General features: G+C 34.7%; 1 long non-coding RNA gene across 1 annotated transcript in view; it reads right to left on the reverse strand.

The window, feature by feature from the left end:
- Positions 1 to 238: 238 nt before the first annotated feature.
- LOC149132550 (uncharacterized) overlaps positions 239 to 16,887 on the reverse strand; it is a 115,996-nt gene continuing 99,347 nt past the window's right edge. Inside the window, exon 2 of the long non-coding RNA XR_016244493.1 lies at positions 239 to 3,036. This is a non-coding gene — a long non-coding RNA (uncharacterized LOC149132550). The remainder of the gene's footprint in view (positions 3,037 to 16,887) is intronic.

Consider the following 16,887-nt stretch of genomic DNA (forward strand, 5'->3'; position numbering starts at 1 on the left):
GGCTCGGCTCAGCTCAACATGACCGACAGTTCTTTCAGATTCTAGAAGCAGTCCGTTCCTAGCATCTGATGAGATGACCACGTCCTACCCACCCACAAAACTTCAAGTCATGTGGAGTTGAGGCAAACTGTTATTAAAAATATTATATGTAATTCACACACACTCACACAGGTAAATAGACACGTACAAATGTGCAAAGAGGGAAGTCGACAGATATGAAAATAATATAACTAAGCAATAGATTAGAATATTTTCCTGTAGTTTTTTTATTTTATCAGCTTGTTCTGAGAAGGAACATTTACCCATCACATTGGGTGGTCTCTACAGATCAGAATGGTAAAGGAATGAATGAAAGTCTGTCCCATGTGGCAGTTGCAAAATTAGATTTTTTTTATGTACTCAATGGTCACATAGTAGGGGTGAGGGGGGGGGAGAACTTAGCTCCATGACGTAGCTGTTCCCAAGAATGATGTAACATAGTGCTTGGTTGATTGGTTAATGAAAGGATGTTGGTGAGAAACACAGTATACAGTGGTTGTTTAGTCCCAGGTTAGTCCAGATTGAGTAGATCTGTGGATCAAAGGATTTACTGCCATGACCATCCCATCTTGTTTTCCAGGCATAGTGTCTCTTGGACTACATTATCTAATGTGTCCAATTTTTTTTTTACCAATGATATGATGTACATTTGAGGAAGATTTGATCACTATTTCTAGCAGGCAAATGAGTGTGTAGGGGCTTCATCTTTGGCTCATAAGCACAGTGGTGGTTGTTGTTATTTAACATCAAGTCAACTGTTCCTGCCATGACCATCCCATCTTGTTTTCCCATATTGTCTCTTGGACTACATTATCTAATGTGTCAATCTGTTTTCATGATATGATGTAAATTTGAGGGAAACTGCTCTGTCTAGAGGACAAATGATCAGATAAGGGCTCCAGCCTTTGTTTGTAGGTACAGTGGCAGTTGTTGTTGTTGCTTAACCTCAGGACAACCCTGATTTAGCAGAACTATGATCAAAAGTGTTCCAAACATGACCATCTCATCATTTCCAGATATAGTTGTTGTCAGGAATCACATTATCCAGTGACAATGGCTTTTTATGTGCAGATGGGTTCACAGCCAGCAATTTCTTTTTTTTTTTTTTTCGTCTTTATAGAATACTAAGAGCAGATAACATGATGACTTGTAGGAAGCCATGATGGCTTGCAGTGAAAGAGAGAGAGAAGGACAGAGAGTTTATTTCTGACTAAATAGAAGAAGGATGTCCTTCTGCTGAATGTTACTTAAAATATCACAAGTTCAATAACTGGTATTACGCTGGTTGCCTCAATTTGTCAGAGCAATATTCCATCATGGGTGAATATTTATTTGGATTTTCTAGAGAGTTTCCTCATTAAAAAAAAAAGGAGAGAGGAGAGATGGGTGAGACAAATTACTGGAGCCAGTCTCAGCAATGCAAAAATAACAAAAAAACAAAAACCAAAACAAAGGTATCCTTTTTATGAAGCAAGTTGTTCATGAGAAGATTGTAATGATGATGATGATAATGATGGCAGATTTTCTTCTTTGTTGAAACAAGCAAACTTTGTGTCTCAATGTCTGTAACCCATTGTTTCTTAATCTGTTGTAGTTGCTGTAGAACACCATCAAGTTGAGTAAACAAAACGAGAAAGCCAATATTGAAGTTAACTTTCCAAGTCAGGCTTTTATTAATACAGAAGAGTTAAATGACGAAGACTTCAATTGATTTTATATCTTACCCCTACAGGCACCCACAGTTTCTTTTTGCTCTCCTTCGTTTCTTGTGTGTTAAGACTGTGACAATATAGGAGCCATGGTTCGAGACCTAAGCCACTACTCCTTGCACAAGGCCCAATGTCCAACTCATGTCACTTTCTCTACAAATTACACTCCTTCAGTTTTATTTATAACAGAATTCTTCATCATAATAACTTCAGTTAGGATCGTTATTTGAATTGTTCTGCTGCTGCTGCTGCCAAACATCTATATGTGTACATTCCAAGAAAACCCATTTCTAGTTTCAATAATTTTATGAAACGAGAACAGCATGCCGGCAGAAGAAGAAATAAAAAATGAAACAGAAAGAGAAAAAAGCAGCAAAGTTCTGGACTAAATACTTGATAGATATTTAAAGACATCAGAATATAATGTGAGGGTTCGAATTATATCCTGACCCGTTTGTCTTCTATTCCTCCAGGTGACTGTGTCAACAGAATAAATGCTTGTGTTACAATGTTGCTGAGTCGGGTAGAATTACCCTATACACACAACACAACACAACACAAAATAAATAAATAGACTATCCATGTCTAATTAAGAAACAAAAAACAATGCAGGAATTGCTTTGGATCTTTCGGTAAAAGACTCGGCTATTTAAATTGGTTGACCAAGTGATAAAAATAGTCCTATTCAGACACACTTTTTATAGGCTGAAGCTAAAGAGTACCTCATCCAACCATGAAATACGGATTTGAACAATTCGCAAACAATTTGTCTGCATTTGTAGAAGTGTTTATCCAATGCGATGCTTATGTCCACAAAAAGTTGCTGTTGTTGTTGTTGTTTCAGTTGTTAAGTAGTAGCAGAGATCAGTCCTGCCAAGCACACTTATGACATGGAGGTAGTAACCAATCAAACGCCTAAGAATAACACACGCATTTTCAGTCTGTCTGGTTTGTCAGGACACATAAGGACTCAGCAAATCTACCAAGGATAACATCACTGTCTGTGCGGGAAGGAAGAGGGGAGGATAACCAACAGAGTAGAGTGCATATTTTGTCTTTGTTTTTTTTTTATATATATTTGTTTACATATTCTTTTTGTGTTTTTTTCTTTATTTTTTTCTTTTCTTTTTCCCATGTATAGTTCAGTACCTCACTGTTCTGAGTTCAAATCCTGATGGGGTTGATTTTTGCTTTTCATCATTTTGAGAGTCGATAAAATAAGTACCAGTAATATACTGGCTTTGATTCAAATGACTGCGCACCTCCCCTACAAAATCTCGTCTTGTGCCTAGTCAAAAGAAATCAACATTTAGGTTGTTATTGCAGACTGTCTAATAAACGTTGATAAGATGTGGACCAGATGTGGCCAGGGAAATATATATATATAATCATATATATATTTATATACATATATTTATATACACTCTTAACTGGATCAGAAGGAAAATTATGCAGAATATCATTAAAACTGAGACAAAAAAAAAAAAATATGCATGTATATATTAAAAATTTGAAATTAATTTTAAAATGTGAAGAAGATGAAAATAATGGAAATCACAAACATTAAAATGAAAATTTTAGTTGACATCATAGAAAAAATTTTTTTTTTTAAAGTGTAAATAGGAATAGCAATAACAACAACAACAACAACGACCTGGCTTGTTTTTGTCAAATATATGTATGTGCGTGTGTGTGTGTGTGTATATATAAATGCACACACATGCACATGTGTGTGTGTGTATGTGTGTGTGCGTGTGCGTGTGTGTATGTGCATGTGTGTGTGTGCGCGTGTGTGTGTGTGGATATAAATAAAAGGAAAAGGAAGAAATAATGTGAAAAAAAAAAAAGTAAAAGCGAATTGGCCTTCAGAAATACTGCCATATTGCTTTAAATGGTGAAAGAGAGGAAGAAGACAACGAGAAGTAAGCTGACTTTACACGAGACAATATCAAGAACACGCACTGACTTAATAAATGCAGACATTTTGAGTTACAAAGGTTAGATGTTGAAATTGTACGCAGAACATCAACAACAATTATTACAACAACTACAATAATGCAGACATTAACCGAGGAGAGAAAGAGATGAGTTCAGAGAATATAATGGTGATGGAATTCCACATCTTCACAACGCAATTTAATTAGATTGCATTAGATAATAAAATAAACAAGTAGTAGTAGTAGTAGTAGTAATAGTTGTAGTAGTAGTAATAATGGCAAAAAGTAATGTTAGATACATTAATATTGCAAAAAAAAAAAAGAGAAAGAAAAAGGAAAGAAAATGGAAAGAATTGAGACATTAAAGAATTAAAAATCAAGAGTTGATACTGTCCACAGCTAAACCCAAAATTTAACTGAGTTTATTCTATATAATGAGAAGTGAATGAGAAACCTATAACTGCGACTGAAGAGGTCTGGTGATAAAACATGAAGACACCAGTAACTACATCAACACTAATAATCAGTTAACATGGCTGCCACAGCAATTCAGTTGAACCAGCAATGTTGTCATCATTACTATCATTATTATTATTATTGTTCATGAATGATAATAACCGAAGGATAACTAAGTCATTCCAGGAACCGAGCCTATAGAAGCCCCTCATGAGAGCAAAGAATGGAAATGAAGCTATTGAATGCAAGGTTGATCATGGTTAATTGCAACTGTAAGCAAAACGCAGCGTTTCTAATGGCCAAAACTAAAGAACCAATCAACACGTGACAGATGAAAGAGTTTCAAACTATGACTAACGAGAAGAGTGAAGTACTTATTCCAATTCCTTTTAATAAAACCATTCACTTCACAGATAGCAGAAACCGTCCCTGAAGCTTCTAAGAAGGCCTCTGTTTGGTGGAGGCTTAATATTTATCCCAAGCTTTTCCACACATATATTCACACATACATATTTATATATTATATAACATACAAGCATATTATGTAGAAAATATATCTATGTTGCATATAAATACACATGTATAATACATGTAGCATACATGTATAATATACAAGTATATTATAATATATATGCATATAATATATGTAATAACAATCCTGTTCACTGTGCACATGATTTATTATATACAATATATTCTATATATATATATATATACATGACTGTATGTGGGTGTATGTGTGGGTGTATATATTTATATATATCTACATAATGTGTGCATGTGTGTGTGTGTTTATAAGTATATATATATATATATATATATATATATATATATATATATATATATATATATATATATACATATATATATATGTATATATATATATATCCCCAGAGTCTTACACAAGCTAATTTTAATAATAAAAATAACAAAGAGAAAACAGGCAGGATTCAGTTTCATCACATTTCAATATAAATGCTTCTGTTAAAAATCCTCAGAAAGATTAACTTTGTGTGGGACTATAATAATGTCCATTATGAAAATTAACAGTTTTTGCCTTTAGTTAAGTCTACTTAATACCAACCTTATAGAACAGCAATAGGACAGCTCACTGTTGCTAGGAAGCGGCATAGAGTGATTGTGCTATGATACATTACGATCAAACTATACAGTGAAAGCCAGTTGGATGTTGTTGGGCAAGGAAATATGTAAATTATAATAATTCAGATCCAAATTGATAGTTCAAAAGTTGGTTATGCACACACATACACACACACACACACACACACACACACACACACACACACACACACACACACACATAAGCATATATATACATCACCACCATTCAACATCCTTTTTTCCATGCTGGTAGAATGGGTTGGGTGGTTTGATAGAATCTAGGGAGCTGCAAGACCAATTCCAATGTTAGCTTTGTCATGGTTTCTATAGCAGGATACCCTTCCTAACAACAACCACATTACAATGTGTCCTGGATGCTAAGAATACATTAATGTGTCTAAAACAGAAAACCATGAGAGAGAGAGAGAGAGAGAGAGAGAGAGAGAGAGAGAGAAAGAGAGAGAGAGTGTGTGTATGTGTGTGTGTGTGATGGAATTTTAACACACTACATTTCACGCTTCAAAGAAACATTTTCTACAAGTAGTTCATTGTATATTTATTTAGAATTCTTAGCATCACCACATTGCACCACTGGTCAACTCAACTGATCCATTGGCTGTGCTTTATGCTGTGTAATAAGTGATTGAACAACATTCATTAGATCTGCCATTTGTGTTTGTGTGTGTTTGTAAACAAAAGACAATATGGAAAGAAGTTGTGTATGATTGACCCACAGAAAATTAATCTCAGAAATGGAAAATGACCAACACCTTGTGAGTAAATTTGGTAAATGGAAACTGTGTGGAAGCCCATCACATGTGTGCTTGTGTGTCCTTACTACTGCTTAACAAGCAATAGCAGGGACAAACACAAGGATATACATATACACACACATACACTCTGTAAAGTGGTTGGCATTAAGAAGGGCATGTAACCATAGAAACCATGCCAAAGAAGACAACTGGAGCGTAACGCAGTCCCCTAGCCTTGCCAGCTTCTCTCAAATCATTCATCCATGTCCGCATGAAAAACAGACATTCAATGATGATGATATACAGAATGAGTTTTCACAGTTTCTGACTACCAAATTCACTCACAAGGCATTGGTTGGCCCAGGGCTACAGTAGAAGACATTTCTCCAAGATTCTGTAAAATGAAACTGGACTTGAAAGCATGTAGCTGTGAAACGAAGCTTCTTAACCATACAACCATAACTGTTAAAGATACAATAGGAAGGGGGGGGGGAGAAATCCTATGAAAATTTCAGTATCTTATCCTCTTGAAAATCACAAAGAACAAATACCATTTGTGAAAGAACATACGTTTATGCTGTAAATTAATATACTTGCAACTAAAACTAAAATTAACTTCAATGAATCCAACATTAAACATTTTGCTGAGGGCATGCCACAGTTTTGTAATTGAGAGGTGAACCTTTTGTTTCAAAACATTTTTATTTCGTTCTGTTTTGAAAAACATCAAATAACATGATACAGGGTCCAAGTAGATTTAAGTTATTCTCTTTAGAATCGTTGTTTGTTTGGCAGAAAAATGTGTTCCTGATTGCATTGGTAGCACACTTCACTCTTTAGCTGTTTTGTTAATTTAACAGTAAAACTAATTATATTTTCTCTGTGACAAATAATTACAATGAAGTTTGCATGGAAAGCGAGAAAGAAAATATCATTAGCCCTGACGACAACCCAACCACAACAACCACCACCAATTCCATCATCATCAGATTCCTTGTCATCATCTGCAGAATAATGGTATCAATTGTAATAACAGTAAAACACATCATACAACAAAATGACTGCTACTCTTCAGAAAAGAACTCTGCCCAAAACATAATCCTCTTCTTTTTCCTAATGGCATGGATGTGCAATGCTACATGGAACAGAAATAACACTAAAGATCCATCAGAGGAGCTCTTGACTTCAATTGTATGTCAGAATAAATATGCTTAGCCCTAAACTGCCACAAAAGTTGACAAAGGGAAAGTTATTTCAACCATAAGAAAAAAAAAAATTCGAAATAAAATTCTTCAATTAATAAAAGCCATGAAATAATTTGACAGAAGTGATGTTGTGGCTGTTATGGGATGCTACGTAGACTTATAGATAATTAACTATTGTCTAGCAAACCAGTTCAACTCCTGTTGGTATGGATGTGAGTAAAAGTCAACACACACACACACACATATATACACACAGAAACAGAAATAGACACTGCTATATATTTGTGTAGTGTGTGTATGGTTGTGTGCAGAAGTAAATACACACACAAGTATATACACATGCAGACGTACACACATAAATACACATAGTCATAGAGTTGTGTGTGCGCATAAGCAAGAATGGGATTTAACTGTATTATTAATACTGTATATTACTATATCTAGCAGCATCATCACCATCATCACCATCATCACCATCATCACCATCATCACCATCATGACTGGTAGCAACAGTCATGTGGCTCCGTCCCTTCTCTGTAGCGTAAGTTAAAAGGAGAAGAGAGCTAGAATGTAAATGAATTTCAACACACACACACACACACACATACCTCACACACACAAACACACACACAGATATATGAGCATACACACAGACACAACCTGGAATATTCCAGTTAAGTCTGCTAAAAGCAGTCAGTTGGAGAGAGAAGAGAAGATGGAAATGATGGTGAAAAACACACACACACACGCAAACATGCGTACACACACACACACACACACACATGCGCGTGCGCATGTGGGGGGGGGGAAGTCTCTACATGTTCTATACTTAGTTTAATGTAAATTAACAGGACACTTGTAAACAACCCAAAACATTTTAGCTACAACAGCAGCAACAGCAACAGCAGCAGCAGACTCTTGCACAGAAACAACCACCATCATCATCATCATCAACATCAACACTGTCATTGTTACCACTGCCATCGTCATCATCATCATCATCACCAATGTCATCATAATCATGACGAACAACACCGCCACCCTCCCCCTCCACCACCACCACCAAGCCTCTACTTCATTCCATTTCTCTGCTTCAGCAAACCTATTCCAGAGAACAAGCTAAATATGAAATTTATTCATTTATTTATTTTTCATTTTGTTGCTTTTATTATTATTATTATTTGGAAAATTTATTTATTTATTTAATACTATCATGTTCTAACCAAATGTTTACTAATACGTTTGTAGATTAAAAGCAAAAATGAGTGTATGTGCATATACACACACACACACACATACATACCCTTACGTATAGTACATGGGTGTAGAAAAATATACACAAAACATCTATATACTGGCAAATGCTTCCATCTCTACAAGACGGTAATACAAATACTTGGCTAGATAAACTAGAAACCTGTGTGTGTGTGTGTGTGTGTGTATGTGTGTGTGTATGTGTGTGTGTGTGTGTGTGTGTGTATGTGTGTGTGTGTGTGTGTATGTGTGTGTGTGTGTATGTGTGTGTATGTGTGTGTATGTGTGTGTGTGTGTGTGTATGTGTGTGTATGTGTGTGTGTGTGTATGTGTGTGTGTGTGTGTGTGTGTGTGTGTGTATGTGTGTGTGTGTGTGTGTGTGTGTGCACATAGACACACTCTAAGAGAAAGAAAGGGACATAAACGGACTGATCAATAGATAAGGATATATATATATATATATATATATACATATATATACATACAAATATACAGATGAGTAGATAGATAGCTAAGCAGAGAGCTACACACACACACACACACACATATATATATATATATATATATATATATATATATATATACAGTAAGAGAAGACTCTCTCCAATATGAATAGCATCAATTAACCACCTTACATCAAAACAGTAAAAAAAATATTTTCTTAAAAAAGAAAACAGAAACGCAAAGGACGACTGCAGTTGCAAGCAGCCCATTAGTGAGCAAGGGTTAGGAGGACCAGGTCGAGTGATATAAGGAGGAAGTTTTATTTTCAATATAAATGTACAGAGGCAGAGACAGTTGGCAGCACTCAACGTTGCTGTATTTTCAGAATCGGCGGGGGGGGGGGGACTGGTCAGAGTTCATCTGTGCATCGAGATATCTACATACATACTTACATGTGTGTGTGTGTGTGTGTTTCATATCTATCAAACTATGAACAATGTAGATCCATCAATCCTTGAAGCAGAGGAGCAACCAAGTAAACAAGTTTCCAAGGTTTAAACTAGTTGTAGAGGTGCTGTGTGTGTGTGAGGCAGTGGGGGACAGAGAGAGAGAGAGAGAGAGAGAGAGAGAGGAAGAGCTATGGCTGCTGGCAGAGGGTGGGTGGGTGGTTGGCTGAATGAAACAACTGAGCAGCAATTGATACACAGCCAGTTCAAACACTATCACCATCGGCACCATCGACACCGTCGCACTCCTCCATCACTGAAACACTAAGTTTTGTTGCTAACACACTACCAGCAGCAGCAGCAACAGCAGCAGCAGCCATCATTGACAGCAATGCTGCTGGACTGACACACCGAATATGTGTCGCTATATGCACATACCACGTTTCAAGCCCTTCACATAATATGCTATTATAGACAGATTTTGTACATTATGTATTCATATAAACTCTGTACATGCGTGCGTATAAACACTGACACACATATTGCATGTGTGTGTGTGTGCAGAGAATATAATAAAACTGCTTGCCAAATTCTACAGGAATTAAAATATATTCTTTTAAATGGAGAGAAAGAGAGAGAGAGAGAGAGAGAGAGAGATAGAGAGAGAGAGAGAGAGAGAGAGAGAGAATAAAGTAATAAATTATATGTAAAACAAGAATGTTGTTTGATAATTCAGTTTACTTACATTCAATAAAATAACTTGGAAAATAAAACAACTAAAAGTGAAGACTTCTCAAAATGGAGCTGAGTCTGTGTATTGTGTGTGTTTACACAGACACACACATATCAGAAAGGAAGATCTAAGGGCAACAATAACAACAACAACAACAACAACATTTAAAAACAAATATATAAAAAAAAAACACATTAGATCAATACCTAATATATTACAATAATTTTTATCAACTTAATATTCATATTTGGCATAACTACAATATTAAGAAGCAGTTTGAGACCATAGCTGCAAGAACAACCCTCTTTTTATTTCCTTGTGTCTGTTGATAATAGCAGTAAATTTCAACATCAATTTGTCTTCTATGATAAACCATGTGTGCACTTGAAACAAAGACCTTGGACAATTTCAGCTCACTGCCAACTTCATGTCAATTGTAACAATTTTGGCTTCTAATTTCAGGTAAATGCTATTAAAATAGCATTAAGCTGCAATAACTCTATTAGAATTTAATAAAAAATGTTACAAATCAAAATTCACTCCAAAGTGTTAAAGCTTACTTCCTCTTTCTCAGTTTGACCAAATATTCTTGATTGTTATCTACATTTAATAATTAGAAATTAAAACAAAACAGCAACTCAACGTCCCTTAATTCATATCCAGTTGTCTACAAAAAGTAAGAACATGTTAAATCTACAATCCACAAGCATTTCTGCATCAGAGATTGGTTTCATGCAAGGCGATTTTCCCAAATTGGAAAGTCACACTCAACAAAATAGAGTAAAATGGATGATATATAATTTAATTCTAGCAAAAAGACCTGCAAACTGCCAATGAAATAGAAATAGAATTTTAAAATTTAGTCTTTGTGTGTGACCCAAGACTGGTCTTTGGTCTGCTGATTTGGAACCTCTGCGTGAGATGATGTGGTCCTAAATATGCTATATCTTAAAGAAAAAAAGAAAAAACACACACAGGGATGCTCCAGCAGGATAAATTTGGGACTAAATAAGAACACCCATCTGTAAAACAGCAAGTCTGTAGCACTCTCTGCCACAGTCAACCTATCTGTTGGTCTACAAATCAATCTGTCTGTCCGTCAGAATTTATCTTTCAGTAAACCGCCCCCCCCCCTCCATTTCTATTTCTTTATCCACTGATCTAAACATTAATCTCTCTCTTTCCAAATATTTTTGTCAATTTATATATGTATCCTTTTTAAGTCTTTTTCTTCTTGTTATTGGATTAAAATGTGTGATCTGGAAAAGGACCAATATCGGAAGTGGAGGCAACTGAATAATTATACAAAATATAGAAATGCACAGACACATACATAGACATACATAAGCATACATAGACATACATACACACAGACACGCATAAAGATAGACATAGAAGCATACAGAAGATGTAAGGCTGTAGATAGCTAGTAAATATTAATGGATAACACACACTATTTATCTATCTATCTCTATTAATGTATGTATATATATATATATATATATATATGAAACAAAAGAAAAGAACCTAAACATCAAATGAAATGCATTGATATACCTTAGAAGGGATTCAAGTAAAACCAGGGGAGATAACATCCCAGTGTAATTATTAAGAATACTGGAGAGGAGCCAATAGAAACAAGTTGTGAAGACAACGGACAGCCAGTTGGTCATGGGAAAACAGGAGGTCAGGCTGGACTGAGTCACCATGGCAACAAGATGACCCAACAAAGCCGATTGCCAAGAATGCCAAATCATTATGTTTTGAATCAGCTGATCAAATCTGACCCCCTCTTTTCTCTCTTTCTTTTTCTTATACATACATATAATATATTCTCAAGCATGTCGATTTTGCATTAGCTGCCGATTAGTGATAAATCTGGGAAGAAAGCAGGGATATGCCACCTATCCGTGTAAGATAGAGAGAAGAGAATTTCTTTAGAAGACCCTATTTTTAAAACCTACTTCAACAGGTTCTATGTGTTTGTGAGTGTGTGGGTGCGTGTATATACATACATAATATACACACAGCATTAAACGAATGCAACATTTCCTTCAGTATGTCCCTCTTATGCTTTCTTTTTGTGATTATTGCCGTCTTTATATATATGTGCACACACACAATCACATACATATGAACATACACACATTTGAAACTGAATATTGTAAAACACAGATTGCTCAAGATATATAAAAGAGTGCAGTTTTAATTAACTAATTTAATTAACCTTATATTTTCATGCATTTCAACAATGGTGGTATATCTGCTTTCTGCCCCCCTCCCCCCACTAACTTCATTACCCTAAAACTAAAATTTCCAATACCAGAAAGCTCAGCATAATTAATCATACCAGTTTCATTCCATTCATCCTTTTCTGATCAACAGAAGAATACCAAAACGGTTTATAAAGGAGCAACGCACTCCCTCTTCAGGCATGAGAAATAAACAAACAAATAAATAAATGGTAAAAAAAAAAAAAAAGAAAGGAAACAGGTAAGTAGTGTCTCAATTATTGAATCTGTATAGAATCAATAAATCACAAAGAGTGATTATAAAAACGTTCAATGTTTAGTTCTATGGTCAATGGTGATTGCGAGATGTCCTTACCTTAACTCTTGTCTTAAAAATCATGCTAATTTTAGTCATCATCATCATCATCATTGTTCGAATGTCCACTTTCCCATACTTGCATGGGTCAGATGGATTTTATTTAGGCAGTTTTTCTATGGCTGGATTTCCTTCCTGATGCAAACCCTCACTTGCTGTAGTGACAGGAAGGGCAACCCATGGAAGCATGGAAAAGGGATGTTAAAATAAGGAAGAAATTTACAGACAAGCCTCACCGAGTAAAAATAGAATGTTTTTGAAATTTAATTTTTATTTTAGTTTTTTCAATATTAGAATATAAACTTTGCAAATGAGTCAGTGGTTGCAAACAACTTGGTAAGGCTGCAATATTTAAATGTTGAGAATAAATAGACTTGAGTTTGATAATATCCAGGTTTGGTATTGTTATTGTCCTGTGATAATAAATCCCATCACAGGTTCACTTTTGTCATCTGCCGGGGAAAGATGGTAGAGTCAACGGAATCAATACTGGTAGCCTAGTGAGATAGAATTCATTTAGTTATGAACCGCTCCCTCCCCCGCCCCATCACCACTACCATTACAAGAACTGACCTTCTGTCTAGCCGACAGAAATCAATATTTGGATAATGAAGTAAATGAACTTGTTATATTTTAAGTAAACTGGAAATGTTTTGGTGGCCATGTGCAATCATAAGAAGAGCAAGGTGAGGTTTTGGAAGTCTAGCGAAGAGAACATTTGCAATCAATCACGTAGAGCACTATGTTGGAAATGATGTCATACATTCACAAAATTGATGGTAACAAGAGGAAGGTGAGGGAATAGAAAACAAAGATAATTAAATAAATGTTTGGGGAAAGAGAATGAAAAGAACAAAACAAGAAGGAGATAAAAGTATGTGAAAACATGAAAAAAAAAAAAGAAAAGAAGTTGTGAAAGGAAGGAATACAGTTGTAATCTCAGAGTTTAAAAGATAAATCAGGAAGTGAAGAATAAGATGAGATAAAGGTAAGAGAAATCAGAAAGTAAAAGGAGAGATTAAGAAGAAAAAAAAGTCAGGAATCTCATGGTTATAATCTGAGTAAACTTTGATGACGATGATGATGATTCTTTGTCATTTTGGTACAAAGCCAACAATTTTGAGGGGAGGAGAAGCCAATTACAGGAACCTCAGAAGGATGAAAGGCAAAAGTTAGTTTTGGCAGAATTTGAACTTAGAACTTAAAGAACCAGAAGAAATGCCACTAAGCTTTTTTGTCCGCCATGCCAGAGCTTCTGTCAGCTTTGCTACCATGAGGAGGAGGAGGAGGAGGAGGAGGAGGAGGATAGTTCCTAATTTAGATACAAGACCAGTAATATTGTGGGTGGGGGTTAGTTAATTAATTCAACCCCCAAGTAACTGGCCATCTTTGGAAAGAGGGTAGAATTAACCTAACAAAGACACATTTTATTCTGGACTCAAAACTAAAAAGGTACATTTGGTAGACCCCACTACAAGTAGTTCTTTTGTGTGTGTGTGTGTGTGTAGTTTTGTGACAACATAAAAAAGTATTATTGTCAAACTTAAGTTCCTGACACAAGCAAGAATTAGTTCATTATTTTCATTGATTCTGTAGACACAAAGTGATATAAAATCAATCACTGAATATAAATGACTCAATAAGGTTTCTTCCATACATGGATGCTTTATCCTTGCTCTCTTCTGAAGTAAAACAAGTCATACAAGAGAAATGTCACTCATTAGTTATATTTTTGTAATTGGGAAACAGTTAATTCTTATTTATGTTCAGAAGTGGGGGGGGGGGGAGACCTATGCAATAAATTGCAAGGATTTATATCTTGACATAATCTTCAAAAACAAATTAGATAAAAAAAAAACGGGGTATTTGATAAATTTCAATATACAGAAGAAAAATAAAGGCATTCTTTACAAACTGAACAAACCATTCACATAATACCTAAATTTTCCTGTTATTAAAATATTTATTAAATGTTCGTTTTCCATGCTGGCACAGGTTGAACAGTTTGACAGGAGCTAGCGGTCTGGAGGGCTGCACCAGGCTCCAGTCGTCTGTATTGGCATGGTTTCTATGGTTGAATGCCTTTCCTAACATTAACCACCTTACAGAGTGTACTGGGTGCTCTCCAATGTGATGTCAGCACAGGTACTTTCTTCACATGGCACCAGCAAGGGTACTCTTTTATGTGGCACCAGCACTATTTTATGTGGCACCAAGCATGGTACTAGCATGGGTGCTTTCTATGTGATGCCAAAAATTACACAAAGAAAATTTTATTATATAAAAACTCCCCAACGGCTTATTTTCTGTGCTATAAAAAGAGAAAGAGAGATGACATTTGTTTTATTAGAAATTAATTTCTTAAGAGAAATGATTCTTGAACCAGATTAAAAGCAACTGGTGATATTCATTAGTTCTCAGTTAAGCAAAATTGAAATAGATAATGATAACGAAGCTAATAATTTAGCCTCTTGATTAATTAACAGCTACAAAAGCACACAACTACACATACATACATACACACAAACACTGTAACCCTTCAAGAACTGCAGGGAAAATAGATATTTGGGAGAGAGAGAGAGAGATAGTGGAATGACATGACCTAGAATCCTTATTTGTCCTCTCCTTACTCTTCAGTGTGAAAATGAAAACTGCTGCCACCGCTTTGCCCCCACCATGAAAACAAAGACAAAAAAGAAAAGAAAAAGAAACAAAATGGACAAGAGAACCATTTGTAATGAACATTGTAATGACAAGAACTAGGTTGAAAAACAAAACAACCAATTAATTAATTTAATTAATTAATTAATTAATTAAAGATGACCAAAATAAAAATGTGTTTTGTTGGAAAATTCATTCAGTACAAATATGTCTGCTGCAGTGTACGGTTCCATGTCTGTTGGTTGCTGGAATTAACACCAAGTACAGGACTGTAAAATCAGAAAGTATGTCTTCACAGGTATCAGCACACACACACATAATCATCATCATCATCATCATCATTTAATGTCTGCTTTCTCTGATGATGCTGCAGCTGTTTATATATATACACACACACACACACACACACACACATTTAATATACATATATATCTAATCATAATTTTTTTGATTAATGAAGCTGTGAAACAGTGGAAGAAATTTATTCATTACCATTCATTAATATCCAATTATTGTGTGTGCATGGGGAGGGGGAGAATGCTTGTGTTATGATCTTTAACTGGTTTTAGTCATTGGACTGTGGCTATGCTGGGACATTGTACTTAGATTTTGAATCTGGTACTTTTTCAGTCTCTTTTGCCAAATCATCAAGTTATGGGGATGTAAACAAACACACTCTCTATCACATACCATGCATATGTTATATATATATATATAAATATATATATATATATAAATATATATATATATATAAAATATATATATATATATATAAATATATATATATATATATATATATATATATATATATATATATATATATATATATATATATATATATAAATATATATATATATATATATATAAATATATATATATATATATATATATAAATATATAAATATATATATATATATATATATAAATATATATATATATATATATATATAAATATATATATATATATATATATATAAATATATATATATATATATATATATATATATATATATATATATATATATATATATATATATATATATATATATATATATATATATATATATATATAAATATATATATATATATATATATATATATATAAATATATATATATATATTTATTTATTTATTTATGTGTTTCAGCCAAGTGGCTGTGGTCATGCTGGTGCACCACCGTGATTTTCACGTTCCTTGCATGGCTCTTCTCCCCCACCTGACATGGTCCAATCAAGAGTTTTGATGGCACATCTGGTGTATAAGAGAATTTGACACAGCTGCCCTAAACTGCGTCTCATTACGAGCCATTGGTTCGTCTGGTATCGTGGAGAGGAAAGCGTCAAGTTTTGTCTTGAAGACCTCCGCATCCATGTCTTGCATGTCTCTCAAATGTTTTGGCAGGGCATTGAAGAGCTGAGGTCCTCTGAAACCGAGGCTGCTGCAGTATCTCGTTCTTATGTGAGATGCAGTGGACGGTACCTTTGGCACCATGCAGTGGCGACCCGTGCGGGCATTCCTGTAG

Source organism: Octopus bimaculoides, chromosome 15 (assembly GCF_046866305.1).
Source record: "Octopus bimaculoides isolate indiv1 chromosome 15, ASM4686630v1, whole genome shotgun sequence".
In the NCBI taxonomy this organism is placed as follows: Eukaryota; Metazoa; Mollusca; class Cephalopoda; order Octopoda; family Octopodidae; genus Octopus; species Octopus bimaculoides.